This window comes from Contarinia nasturtii, unplaced genomic scaffold (assembly GCF_009176525.2).
Source record: "Contarinia nasturtii isolate CC-2019 unplaced genomic scaffold, AAFC_CNas_1.1 Cnas_scaffold_4311, whole genome shotgun sequence".
NCBI classification, from domain to species: domain Eukaryota; kingdom Metazoa; phylum Arthropoda; class Insecta; order Diptera; family Cecidomyiidae; genus Contarinia; species Contarinia nasturtii.
The window spans coordinates 3,768,167-3,782,819 of record NW_022201606.1 but is presented as its reverse complement, the minus strand read 5'-3'; the positions used below and the strand labels follow the sequence as shown (position 1 = coordinate 3,782,819).

Below are 14,653 nucleotides of genomic sequence, written 5' to 3'. Positions count from 1 at the left end.
AATCTTGATAATGGATTATCGCAGAAAATTCTAATGTTCATTAAAGCTATTTTGTTTTGCAAGCATTTTGCTGAACTTTTTCTGTAAAATGAAAAACAATGTAAAATAATCCCGTTGGCTTGTGTACAGCTCAACGAAATTACAACAAAGTACTTAGTTTCTAGATACAATGTATTTAGATAAATGTTGATTTATATAAAAGTTTAACGAGTATTCAATGCTTCAGATATTCATGATAATTGAAATGATTTCAATGCAGATATATAAATATATCGTGGTAATGTATTGAACACAAGTACAAAATCTGAACTGTGAACGTTTCGAAATGCAGTAACTGTTGAAGATATAAAGATAAAACCATATTGTTAACGATTCTTTAACATTTCCTGCGAACTTGTGAATTATCTAGACGTTCCAATTTACATCAACTTAGACAATTAGATTGGACTTTGTGGCAAATATGAGACCATGTCTCGGAATATTTTTCTTTTTTGCTCAACTTCCATTCCATTGAAATAATTCGAATTTCATGTGCTCTCTTTTTGATTGTTCCGATAACGAAGTTTTCGAATGAATTCCATAAAGTGGTATTATATTTCGCGAGATTTCTCATGGGCATTACGTGCTCGACAAGTATATTTATATGTATATGCGTGTCTCTCGCAATCGATGTACAATACGGTGAGAATTGGTTCCATTTTGAAGCAGGCCACAGCGGCAGTCGTCGCGGAACGTACGTAAAGCATGTCGATTGACATCGATTTTCCAATTAGGCATTTGGATAAGGTTAATGCATTGAATATAAATCCGATTAAAAGAATCTTGAATGAACTGAAGCCAATGGAATTACAATTAAAAACTATTATCATTCCATTAGCCATTGCCCATGGAAATATAGAAAATAAATAGAAAACTTCAGAGTGGAAGTATGACAGTGTTCGTCGTAAATTCTCGTTTGTTCAGAATAAATTCAGAGCTTGGTTGTGATAATTTAGGTTAACGCTTGACCAGCACTCACTTTTACTAATCAAAAATGACATATTCAGCTGCTGACTCCATCCAATTTTATTGTCCAGATTCAAGCCGAAATTACGGTGTGGAACAAATGACAAACATAAATATACACAAACAGAGCCGAACATGCGTGCTTTGTCTAAATTATGCCAGATACAACATAGCTACGTGCTAGAGACCCTTTTCCACCAACAATCACAATACTGAACAAATGGTCAAAATGTATGTATATAATAGTACTCGTATCACACGTTACAGGTACTCAGAAAATTAACAAACACAACTCACAAACATATGGAATCTGTATATGATTTCTATAAACTAAATGTTATGTCTGAATTTGTCTTTTTATCGATTTTCCTTCGAATAACGCAACGAACATGATTTTTTCCAAGAACATTTGAAATGATTTAGAAAAATATTTTTTACCATTTATATTGTACGGTTTTAAACAATTTCTCATTCGGGAAATCCACAAAATCACATCTTATAATTTATCGAATATGAGTTGACAGCTACGGTAGAAGAATAAAACGTATTAAATATTTCAAAAATGAAAAAGAGTTTGATATGTGCTCACATTGTTTTGTGTGTGTGTGTTTTGCGTTCGTTCTTATTCAGCAGTTAAGGAAAAAGTATGCTTGTCGTTGTTCTGCCATCACAATATTTATATTACGTTGTTCTGCAAATGAAATCACTGTTAAGGCTTGCTTGCGATGAACCAAATTCTCATTTTCATTTTAAATATTCCATTTAATACGTAGCACTCTTCTTATTGTACCGTCAATTATGGCATATATTATAATACGCAGTATTATTTATGTTGATTGTTTAAAGAAATTGCAATGTCCCATCACATGCTGCAGCTAAACATCGCGTGAGTTTGTATGTATGTCACTTAGGACCAAAAGTCCATTCAATTAAATATTGAAATGATTGAGATCCATTATCTATGAGGATCTACAAGTCTTCGAAAATAAATAGCAAATTACATTATTCATTTGGAATAATGGCAAACAGATTTTTCACGGTTTGAATGGTTTAGTTTGGAAAAGAAAGTGGGTTGTTCATTTCCATTATGCACTTCGAAACTTTAAATTCATGTCTATGTTGACGAGAAAGTTTTCCATAATTTTATTTAAGAACTTGAATGAATGAATAAAATATCATCTTTGCATTTGATTAGGAGCAGTGAAATGATTTGAGTTATGTCTTTTACACTTCGGCTATGGCTGAATTTCAAATGAAAATAGAATGTCTTCCAAGGATTCGTTGCGAATTACTTTGATACGTATACATGGAAGAAGTGTGAATTGAAAATTGGAAAAGTCTTTCACAATGTTCCTTAATCTACTTTTTTTTGAAAGAGCTTTTTCTCGAAAAGAAAAAATTATCAGTACTCATTTTTTGTCCTTTTGCACACAGCGCTTTGTGCTGTGACTTTTCAGTTCGCTTTTTTATTGCGTCGTACTCTTTGCAATTTATTATTTGTGTGCGTCGTATTTTTGAATTCTGTATGCGACCCAGCAAAAGCTTTGGATGTGTGTATAAAAACTTTAATACTATTTGCATAGCAAATAAGAGTACTAAAAAATTACTATGAAAAATAAAAAAAGAGTCTTCCACGAGATAATACTGATCAAAAATGCTTCAATTTATATACCGTGACTGTGGATGTAAAATGTTTACACGGGTAAGAACATTAAAAAAGGAGAGTTAAAAAGCTGGCCACGAAATTAAAGGCAAAACCACATACCATCTTCTGTCTTCTTGTGTCGAAAAGCGAAGAACTTTTTTTGCGGTTTTTTGTCCCTTTTTTTATTATATGCTCAGTGAAATACGTTGCATTGTGTTTCTTTTGTTGTTAATTCAGCGAAGACTTAACTTATAATATCATTAATATTTGGTTGGGATACATCTTCGCTAACCCACTTAACGGTGATTTTGTCTTCCATAGGTGCTCTTGTTTATATTTTATTCGCATTATTACCTACAGCCAGAGACCACTGCCAAATTTACTTATGTTATAATCAACCCTCGATCTACCAGCCAACCCATCTGTTTGGCTGCTAATCCTTATCTTGAGAAGGTCTCGAAATGAATTTGGGTATTTATTGTCACTCTCTTATTTCGAATTGTAACCTATTTAAATGGTAACCAAGTACCAAAACTGGTGCGGACGATAATTGTGAATATTTTCCCTAAAAATGAATTCTTCATGTGAAAATATACAAGTGCCTTTTGTATAGAATGTAAACTTACAAGTAGTATGTAAGTGAAAATGGAAATAAAAATGACATTGAAAAAAATTGAATAAAAGACATCATTGAAAATAAAAAAATAAACAAATATAAGAGATAGATTCTTCGATTTTATTCTGAAGAGAATAAGTGAATATGAATTGTGTGGTAGCAAATGTCTAGCACAATGTAAATTTTACATTCAATTGAAAAATACTTACACACAATCCTTTGCTGTGTAAACATATATGAAAAGACAGTGGAATTGCAAAAAAAAAATATTTTCTTCACTTTACCATTTGTTCTGTTACCATTTGAACTCCATGAATACATATGTGCCCTGCCTAGTACAATTGTGAGCATTGAATTCACGTCAAATCAGATAAATTTGGAGTAGTATAGCACTAAGCTGGATGAGGTGAGCGTTTTTTTTATCTCTCCATTCATTGCATATAACGTAATTGTGTTTTACTTCCTGGCATCAAATCACATTTTTCATTCGGAATATATTATGTCAAGTATGTGTGGTGTACATGTGTGCGAAATTTTCATTGTTAATGTATTTGGAATATGTCACATGTACGAATAGTAAAGCGTCCCTGAAATCGACAATGAACATGCATATGTGAATATTCAGTGAGACAAGTCGGACGCGAAGAAAACCTAATCTAATTGTGATGCTTATCAAATTGATTGAACAAAATAAACGAGAAACGATATATCGCGCAGAAAATGCGAGAGTGATGGAAAAAATCAATATTGAAAGGCCATTATAAAATGAGCTTTCAATCTTGTTGTTGATGGGGAACAAGGTTTTAAGAAAACAGAATATCTTTTGCCGGTGTCGACCCCATAAGCTTCGTTACATAACAACAAGAATCAAAAAAAAAAATCAAACGAACGAAAGAAGAAAAAAATATATGCATAAGCGCGGGTACTTTTTGCGTCTCTCCTTCGGCATGAAATGTATTCTTCAATGTCTTTGGTTTATTTTCGCTCTTTACGGTTCCTAATGACATGCTCATTTAAACAAAATATATATAATGTGGATGTTGCACACCACCCACATCAACACAACAATACAAAGCCAGGAGATACCGGAGATATAAAAAAACGGTCTTAGATAGAAAACCGTATCACAACTACAGCCGACTGATGGTTCATTGCGCGGGCACCGAATTTCGATCTGGAAATTTCAATACATGCTCATCGAATCAGCATCAGACAATTCATCGTTGATGTTGATTGTTATTATAAGTATTGCAACCTCCATCGATAAGTGCTCTTATGTCTGAGCTTATTTGAATCCATTGAAGCGAAACGCCAACACATCACAAATTGTGTTTTTATTGCTGCTGATTCAAGCCAAATGCAAATAAAACAAATGTTATGCGATACGTGCCTACTTCCACTGTCTTTTTTAAAATGGTTTCACATTCATTGTGCCGAATGTACTTGTATCTGCAACGCATCAAAGTTCGGTTACTTCGTCTTGTTTGTTGTCGCTTTCAATGTATGTTTCTGGTAGTAATTTTCCACAAATGAAATTCATCTCCCTACCCACGTACATCTAATTAAGCTTTAAGTTTATATATTCCAATTGCTTTTGCTATTTTCATTAAAATCATCCCAAAATTAGCCAGACAAATTCTTTTGAAAATTCAAAGAAAAAACAGCATAACAACAAAATTGTTTTTTTTTTCTTTTGTTAAATATATGAAATTAACTCATGAACCTTATTAAATTAATTATCCAATAAATGAAACTTTAATTGAGTATTGCTTCTACTATTTTTAGGACTAAGATACTGCTGTTGCAAATCAGAAATCGAGCATCCAAAAAACGTAAGTATCTTATCTTAATCCATTAAACCATTGAAATGCACACATTTTCCGTTAGTTTCATGCAGTATATATTTGCCATATGCATGACATATTTATTTACTCTTAATTGTACAACCCATGGCCATATATGGTCATAACTACCAGTATACTGTTCATTGGACAGTCAATATTTGCCTATATTATCCAGAATATCATATTGACATATATTTATCAGGAGTAATATATAGAACAAACATATGATTTGACGGGACAACAACCAAAAAAAAAGAAGAAAATAAATAAAAAAGTACATAGTTATAGAGGGTGTTGATTTCGAAAATAAATGAGTGCGTTATAAAACTATTATTCTAACGTTCGTAATATTGTATTATACAAAATGTACATAGGAAAATAGATAAAATCATTACTTTGGAAATGCTTTTGAATTTAGCTAGAATGGAATTTTTCAAAATGAACGCACCCAACGCTGCCTTATCCTTCATCAAACGTTTACACGCATACCCATACAAAAGTCAAATTTATGGTCAACTTTTGTTGTCACGTGACATGACTAACCCATCATAGAATTCATCATTAGAATGAATAAGCATTTACATGCACACAATAAACTATATATTATAGTTAGATCGATATGATGCCATAGATTGAACATCAAAAGTTCAAGAAACCAATTGCCAACCCACTGAGTGGCGTTTTCCTGTTATTTTTTGCACATTTTGCTATCGACGTCCTATTTCCTGTGCCGTTCTTGACAATTTATTCTAAGCGCCCACCCCAACATTTCTTTTTGTCTTTATTTCATCGCCAATCCATTCTATTTTATAAATTTGCACTTGACTTTCAAATGTATATTAATATGGAAATGGAAGTCTAACAAAACATAAAAAAGCTATTCGTGGAGCCCATAAAAATACTCAGACATAATGAAAAATCATTACACTTCTTTCTTCCATCAACTGTAAATTTGTGGATCCGTTTTCTTTATCCACATCGGGTGTATACAATTCTGAATAAATTTCTACATTCTTCATTCTCTTCATTCTGTCAATGTATTTTCTTACAAATTATAATAATAGAGTGAGATATTTTTTGAATTGGGGATGCTACACTTCATTTTTCAAACATGAACACTACTCATTCCATGCTGTTATTATAGAGGAAATCAGATGTACGTACAATTTTACTCCACTCGGTTATGATTGAATTGCCCTAGAAATTTGTCATATTTATCCAATATCCGTTCGTTGATTCGCGCAAATAAATGACATTACACACCGCCACGACAGTTTCCGCAACGAATTTGGGGGAAGTGTTTCTTTGCTGATTATTTGAAGGCTTTCAGAAGCTTGATAAATAAAAACCATCAAAATACATCGAATATATATTTCGAAATATTAATAAAGTTGCAGTTACTTTTTTGCAGAAGATTTAATAAAAATTTCATGGTAGAAACAGCATGGTAGAATTTATTTCGTATGAATACGGGAATGTTTTGTAATATTGTGTGTTAGATGAAATCCAAAATCTGAATTGATGAAAATATATTTAAACAAATATTGACACATGCTTTTGCTTAGTCTTGAGTTCACTACTTGGAATGGACTTGAGATAAGTAATCCGTTGCTCGTATACCTACTTAAAGATATGAATACTCTACGCTTTCAAAAGCAACAGGATGGAAAAATATAAATACAAAAACTTATACTTATATGAACCGGCTAGCATATTCGTGACCTTAAGAAATTTGTCAAAATACAACTGAAACGTGCACATACATTTTTATATGAACTTTACTTTAACAAATTTCTTGAGCTCACGAATATTCTAACCGATTCATATCAATAATGTGCGGAGTTGGAGTAGAGGGATATTGCTGGCATCCGAAATTTTCAATATTCTACACTACATATAAATGACAATTCCAACATATTATATATATGTTATTCGCCGTTCCTGGGTACGTTTTAAGCTTGTGTATTTGATTTTAGAAAATTCTACCATTGGAAACTATTGGTGTCACAAAGTGCTGTGACATGGAGTTGATGGATGTTTTAAAAATGGAACCTTTTTAATTGGTAATAATGTATTCAAAAAGTTTTCTGAAATATGTTTCCATGCACTAATGACAAAATAAAAATGTGAACGTGAACAAAGACAAAGCGTTTTGCACTTTCATATCTGATTTTTCAATGTCAATACAAATATTTTCTTAAAATTTTAATTGATTGCGCTTCCACTCATTTAATGTCAATTTGTATTAAATTTCATTAATATTACATGTTCTGCACTGAGAAAATTTCTATAAAAAATTTTTACATTGTACACATGCCTGTAGCGAAAGATAGACAGAAAATATTTTTAATTTTACGAATTTACAAACATCTGAAGAAGAGCTACAAAGAAGTGTCTTTTTTATCTTACTTTTTCTCCCAAACAAAGTAGTTATCCAATTGAAAGAAGTTAGCACTCATTGAATGTAATCTATTTGAGAATATAGTGCGTATGCATATAGAACTATAAATTCAAAACCAAAATTTGTTTCGTGGTTTACTTATTATTTTTTTTTAAATCCACCAACATCCATTTGAATCGAAGTCTTTATTGCCGATTACAACTGACGAAGCTACTTTTAAAAAAAAATCAATATAAATGGCTTGAACATTGATCTCGGTTTATATTATCGTGGGCGTTTAAAGTCCATCAAATCAAAGTTTTTTTTATGTGGTTACATTAATACTTTCTCTGTAGCTTAGCTTATGTGACTTATTGACTATCGGTGTATATTTCGGTTCAGTAAGTACGAAGAAATAAAATCCAAGAGACAAAAATAACATGAAAGATATTTAAATTTTAAAAGTTGCGAAGAGATTCCTCATGTAAGTTTTTCATTGTGCGAAAAGTTTTATTGGTTTTATTCAGATAATCTGGATTGTTCCTCACTTTTTTATATTCCAGAAATAATAACCGGTGTTGTACATAATCAGAAACTTAATTTTCGATTTTAAATTGTTCGCATTGAATTACTTTGTTTTCATGCAATCAATCAATGTCACCGATGTAACAGTCTATGCAAATTCCGGGCTCCCATAAAAAGGAAACATTTTAATGAGAGACTTTATGAACTTTCAAATAAGAAACTTTTTAAGCTTCAAATTTCTTAGGTAAAAGGGCTAAAGCCACCAATTTTCCCCTATGGGCGTGCACTGTGCAGAATGTAACGCTGCTTTTGTACAGATACTGTAATACGCAAATACCTCCAAATTTGACATGCTGGGCACTAAGCTCAGCAGATATATTTACCAAAAATGAAATCACCAGTTACTTTTACACAGAGAACGAAACAAAATTTTCTTCTTTTTAGAAAGTATTTGGCTTCAAGCATACTTTGTTGGTAGCGAATCGTTATCTAAAATTGTTTTCCTAATTTTTATTTATCAATTTTATTCTGGCTATATGTTCAAAAAAATGTGTAAAATTGCGAAAAGAAAATTGTCGGAAAGCAATATCTCCAGTGACACAATAACTCCTTGTTAGACATTTCGAATGACTTTTGACATGCATTTTCCACTCACAACACGAACACACAAACTGAATGCTAAGTGATGTGATGTGTCAAGTAATAGTTTATATTTTTCATGAAATGAGACACATTTTTCACCTGCAGAGTAGATAGTTCCGTCGCTTATGGCAATATAACATTGTTGGGGTTTGAATTGAACCATAGGATAGCAGCATGTTTTCGCTGAAATTGTCCAACAATGTTTGTGAAAATGTAATCGAGTCATTAAAAATGTGGAGAGATCCGTTTCTAAGAATCTCGTTTCGTTCTAAGAGTGCTCGTTTCAGACGTAAAATCAACGAATGCGAATGATATCACGTAACACAACATATAATTGTAGCACGTTATGTCTAGTCGAACGTTAAGAGCAGTAGAGCTGTATTGAAACATTTATGCTTAAAATATTTACAATGCTCATTAATGCCTCAAATCTTTACATTACATTCAGCAATGTGAGTCTGTCTGTTCAGAGCTTAATTCGACAATAGCATAAGCTACAGACAATATAAGTAAATGGTCTGATATATTTTCAACCAATATAGAAAGCGCCACCTAGTGTATTCCGTACTCAAACTAAATTTGAATTTAAAAAAAATCATTTAGTTCGCAAATATTCTGAATGTAATTTTAAATGTAGGTCGGAAAAACTACCAATCGATTTTTCTCGCTTTTCCGATGGGAAATCGAAAAAAATAGCGAAAATTCAGTACCCCCTCTCAAATCTATCTCAAATTATATTATAGAGTAAACTGCGTTCATAAGCGATTGTGAGATGAAATGAGCTGGAAATGAATCTTGTTGAGCAAGTGGATCCGACCTGGTCCAAAGTGTTCTGGAAAACGAGTGCTCGTGGTCCACTCCCCTAATGGGGTACCGAATTTTCGCTATTTTTCTCGATTTCCCATCGGAAAAGCGAGAAAAATCGATTGGTAGTTTTTCCGACCTACATTTAAAATTACATTCAGAATATTTGCGAACTAAATGATTTTTTTTAAATTCAAATTTAGTTTGAGTACGGAATACACTAGGTGGCGCTTTCTATATTGGTTGAATCTTATAACATTGCATTCCAGACACTGGCTACAGCACATATATCTTAAAATGAAGCAGAATGAGAAAGCAATGCACACAAAAACATTTTACAGCCTCTCATTAGTTTGTAATGAAAACATTGTGAGAATTTGAAAATAGCGTACATTTTGTACATCACAATAAATTGAGTATTGTACATCACCATGGTGTACAGTCGAACAAATGCACATAAACTTGAAACATTCTTACAACGTCACTAATTGTGTTAATGCGTTTGCATAATTATCAGAAAGATGACATTGTACATAACATTTATTCTCATTTTTCTTGACTGTGTGATTTTATCACTTCAGCTGAAATATTTGTTTGTGGTGTTTTATCTTTTTCACGCCTATTGCACCGATGAGTTGGCTCTAATTTTGTTTTATGATTTCAAGTGAGGTAACATATTTTACTGCGCAGAAAATAACATTAAATGAAGTGTAACTGTAAATGGGAGAGAATAAAATGGAGATAAATGAAACAAAATAGTGTTGTTTCTGTTGTTGGGCAAAACAAAAACTAACAACTATACATAAAATCAAAAAAGGAAAAGTGGGTCGAACACTATTTTTTTACTTTATCCTTATACATTTGATATGGCGAGAAATGATTTGTAATCCTAGTTTTTAAATAGAAAAATATCGTCCATCTACCAAATTGAAATACGAAGTTTTGTTTTTCGAATAATTGAAAAATATATCGATTTAGATTTCTACTTTGATGTAAAAGCGACTAAATATGTAATGGATATAATTTCGAAATTGACAAAGTCAATCAATATCAAACTTTTAGAAATCTGCCTAGGGAGCTGCCGCCCGAAAATAACAGAAATAAAAGAATTGTTGTAATTGGAAGAAGCTGTTATTGAAATTGCAACTTCATGAAGGCTTATTGAAATGTGGCTTCTTACATAATTGGACCTTTCCAATGAATGTACGGATAGAAAGGAAATTATAACAAAACGTGACTAATGTGCCACTAGTGCTCAATACTGATTCATGTCACTGTGGGCGTATGTACTCGGAAAGTTCAAATAACGTCATCATCATAATCATGATGATGATTACCAATATAACCAAAGAAGCGACGGTTCAAAAAAAAAAAGAATGTGCTCCCCTTCAAACTGATTTGTAAACATATAAAAAATATATTTTATTTATTAAATACATTGAAAATGATAGACATACGATTCATTTTGAACGAATATTGTGTTCGTTTATGTGTAGTCCTAGTTATTGATAATCCACATAATTTTCTCCTGAATAATCAAATTTGATAGTTTACATATCTATATCTTTTTACATAATGTATATGTACAATATGAATCATATATATATATATGTAGTACCTTCAATGCTCGCATTATAAAAAGGAATTGCAAAGAAAATAAACAAAAATGCAATTGAATCAATCGAGGTTTCTATTGGAGAGAATACAGACAATTCTTTTTCCTTTATCGTTACATTGAACGCAGATCACAATAAAAACATTAGTATATAATACATGGACTAAGTATACATATATGTATATGTCAATCCTTGACTCCACACAAATACAATCATCAAATTCAACGAAAAGAATGAAATTTCATGACTTTCAAATAAAGACTGTTTCTATGCACCCTCGCACATTTCATTTCCATTTGGTTCGTTTCTTTTTCATGTTTCTCAATTTTCATTATTCCAAGAAAATGCCATCACAACCGAGTCTTGCCGAGCGAACAGTTTTCTTTTCTCGATATTTTCATTGTAATAACGTAATAACAATTTATCTAGTGAAGAACATACAGAACGAACAAAATCGAAATGAATGAAGAACCAAGGATGATGATCACCTAAACAAACGATACAAAAGGGAATATTTCGTAGCATTATCATAAAAAAGCAACAACAAGAGAAATAATACATAAAGTAACCCAAAAGGTCGTGCTCTGTCACAAGAGTCACTAGGAAAACGATTTAGATTTGGCCGCATTGAAAAGCTTTATATGAGCACTGAGCAGTTTTCAAGTGCTTGATGTTACGATGTTATAATTTAATTTTACATTCATATAATATGCAAAAGCAAAATAAATTATAAAACAACGTTCGACTACACAAAGTTATAGTTGAAAATTTAGAGCAATCCATTTTTGCTCTTACCGTAAACAAATCTTCATAAATTTTCCCGATATTAAAAACTTTCAGTTTTAGAGCAACAACAAATTCCATTTACATGTCTTGCTAATTCAAATTAGTCACACAAAAGTTGAATGTGGGGGAAAAAATGCAAAAGTGCCCATACATATGTATACAAAAATGACGATAAAGAAACAGAATAATAGCTTTTAAAAAAAGAGAGAAGAGGAGTGGAAGTGCAGGGGCACATGTAGTTCAAGTTGATAACCTTCAGCAAAAACATGGAAACTTATGCCACCTACACATATTTTCAACTCATACTTGTATTGAGTCCAATATACGACGAGTACACGCATTTGATATTTGCACGGTGCTGGTTTGAAATCATGTCAGTTAGTCTACTTTAATGCTGTTACACGCATATATATAAGATATACATATACCGCACCGTATTTTGTTGCATAGAACTGAATTCTCCCCAAAATGTTATTATACTGCTATTCACAAGATATCTGCTTAAAAATACGTGGTAAACGTTAACGTATTATACAAACGACAGTCGAATGAACCGATGAAAAGGCTGAGAAGCTATATACATAAGCTTTACGTTTCGTACCATTTTACCTATGCAGTATATGTTGGCTTTTCCATATTTCCATTTACTCGTACAATGCATTCGAAACCATAACTAAGTTCCGTTTACAATCAGGGCCAACGTTGCACAATTTCTGTGCTCGCCATAAGATGTACATGCATAAATAGTTTCGATCCAAAGTAGACAATTCACAAAGTGCCGAAGCATAGACAAAATATTTTAAGCAGATGCTGACAATTGACCGCATATTTTTAAAGTTTGAATAAACAAAATGAAAATGACATGCAAAAATTACGTCCATCAACTACTACACTATAATGTCGATGAATAAATGAATTAAGTGTGGATAACATCAAATACACTAATGGAATGTCATCCGTGTGCTATCCCCCCGAAAGAAAAAGTGTGACTCCATTTCATCGTTTACAATTTTAAGATGTTAGTTGAAAATGATCTCTATTTTCTCTCTTTAACTCCAATCCAAAGTACATACACCATTTAGAAATGTGTTTAACTTTTGTATGGTAGTATTCAGTTGTATAAATATCACGAACTATTTATTGGACAAATCGATTTTTTCGAGCTGCAACCGAATCTTTTCATACTTCATTCTCAACTTTTACAGAGATTTACTTAAGTATGCTGTTGCTCCCTGTTAAACATTGCAATTTTACAAGTATGATTTGCAAACTTTTTCCAATTTACTCTTTGTCAAAGAGAAACTTGCTAAGAAAATATATGTATATAATTATAGTTTTGGGAACAACTACGAAACAAGTTGAGAACAAGAAGCAACAAAAATGTTCGAAAAACGAAAGAGATGAATATTCATGTTATAGTGGTATCTGGCAATATTTATTAATCAAATATTTCAATGATTTTATGCTTAATGTAGTTAAGTATACAATCAATTTCGTGTGTTATCGTTAAAAAATGTATCAAATACATCATATATTAAAGACATCAATCCATTTCAGAGGAAAATTTTAAAAATATAAATTGTCGGGTATGCGTTTGACAAAATGTTATGGATTGCTGAAACTAAATGAATGTCATAAAATGTAGTGTACGTAAAAGCTTCTTTCAATTCCCTTTTTGAAATTTTTACATTTTACCTGACACTCGATTCACTGGAGACGAACCGACATAGATTGAACAATACTAGAATCGGTAATGTTGCTTACGAACCCATTTCAGTCATATGTGTTTGTCGTGATTTGATATACATATGCAACTGAAGTAACTACACCACGTCTCCAAATGAAATGCTCAAGCAAAAGAGATACGTGATAATATTAAATCATTCTGTGCAATACTTTCGGAGGAAACTCTTTTATTGAAAATACATAAGGCACACAGTTTTGGTTGCACACACTTTCCAAATTGTGTACATCGAAAAACCTTCAACACAAAAATAATATAAAATTCGTTGCTCTTTTCATAACATTTTTTTTTCTTTATACCAAATATACGGTACAACGTTCGGTACTGAAAAATGTTCTTTAGCTATTTTTTATGCTATTGTTAACGGAAAAAAGTGGAAACATTCTCAACATCATAACATCACAGTGGGCATTAGCTATACTGTAGCTTTACTTATTAACTTTGTTTTCTTGTGATAGAAAGAAGCAGCCCCTTTTATGCTTTAGCCTTATTGTTTATTATGTACACACGTAGTGAAAAAATACTTACATAAGAAAATTATTTCAGTTTTTATATACAAGTTGGATTCTATAAAACTGTACAAATATCATTTTTCAAAAACAAAGTTGGGAAAAATTATAAAAAAATATCACAGCTATGTACTGTATGCATTTTTCATTAAAAAAAATGAACAAAAAATGGCAATGTAGCCATATTCACTGACTCTTTACGCCATGAAATGAGAAACATATTTTTCTCTTTGGTTTTTGGATAACATAGTTCAGACATAAAACGGGCACGAATATAAAGTCAATATTGGGATAGGAAAAAAAGGAAAGTTCATGTATTCACATAAGCACGCAGCAGCAATAAAATGAAGAAAGGGAAAAACGCATTTCACTCACAAAACAAGCAATAACCTTTGCGGCCCATTTTATTATAAAAAATACATACGAATGACACATTTTCAGCAGGGCGCCATATACGTGTCAGCTTTAACGAGTCCGAGCAAAGAAACAAACTCAAGCGGTGATGAGCACCAGGCAAATATGATGAGTGTATTGGTA

At 31.9% G+C, this 14,653-nt stretch overlaps 1 protein-coding gene across 4 annotated transcripts in view; it reads left to right on the top strand.

Moving 5' to 3' along the window:
- LOC116350949 (1-phosphatidylinositol 4,5-bisphosphate phosphodiesterase epsilon-1-like) overlaps positions 1-14,653 on the top strand; it is a 49,004-nt gene that overhangs the window by 13,220 nt on the left and 21,131 nt on the right. For 3 of the 4 annotated variants that reach the window (XM_031782965.1, XM_031782967.1, XM_031782966.1), the window contains one exon: positions 5,052-5,098. The gene's annotated coding sequence lies outside the window, so the exon portion shown is untranslated. Of the gene's footprint in view, positions 1-3,625; positions 3,673-5,051; positions 5,099-14,653 lie in introns of those variants that run through there. The other variant, XM_031782968.1, reaches the window with a different exon arrangement.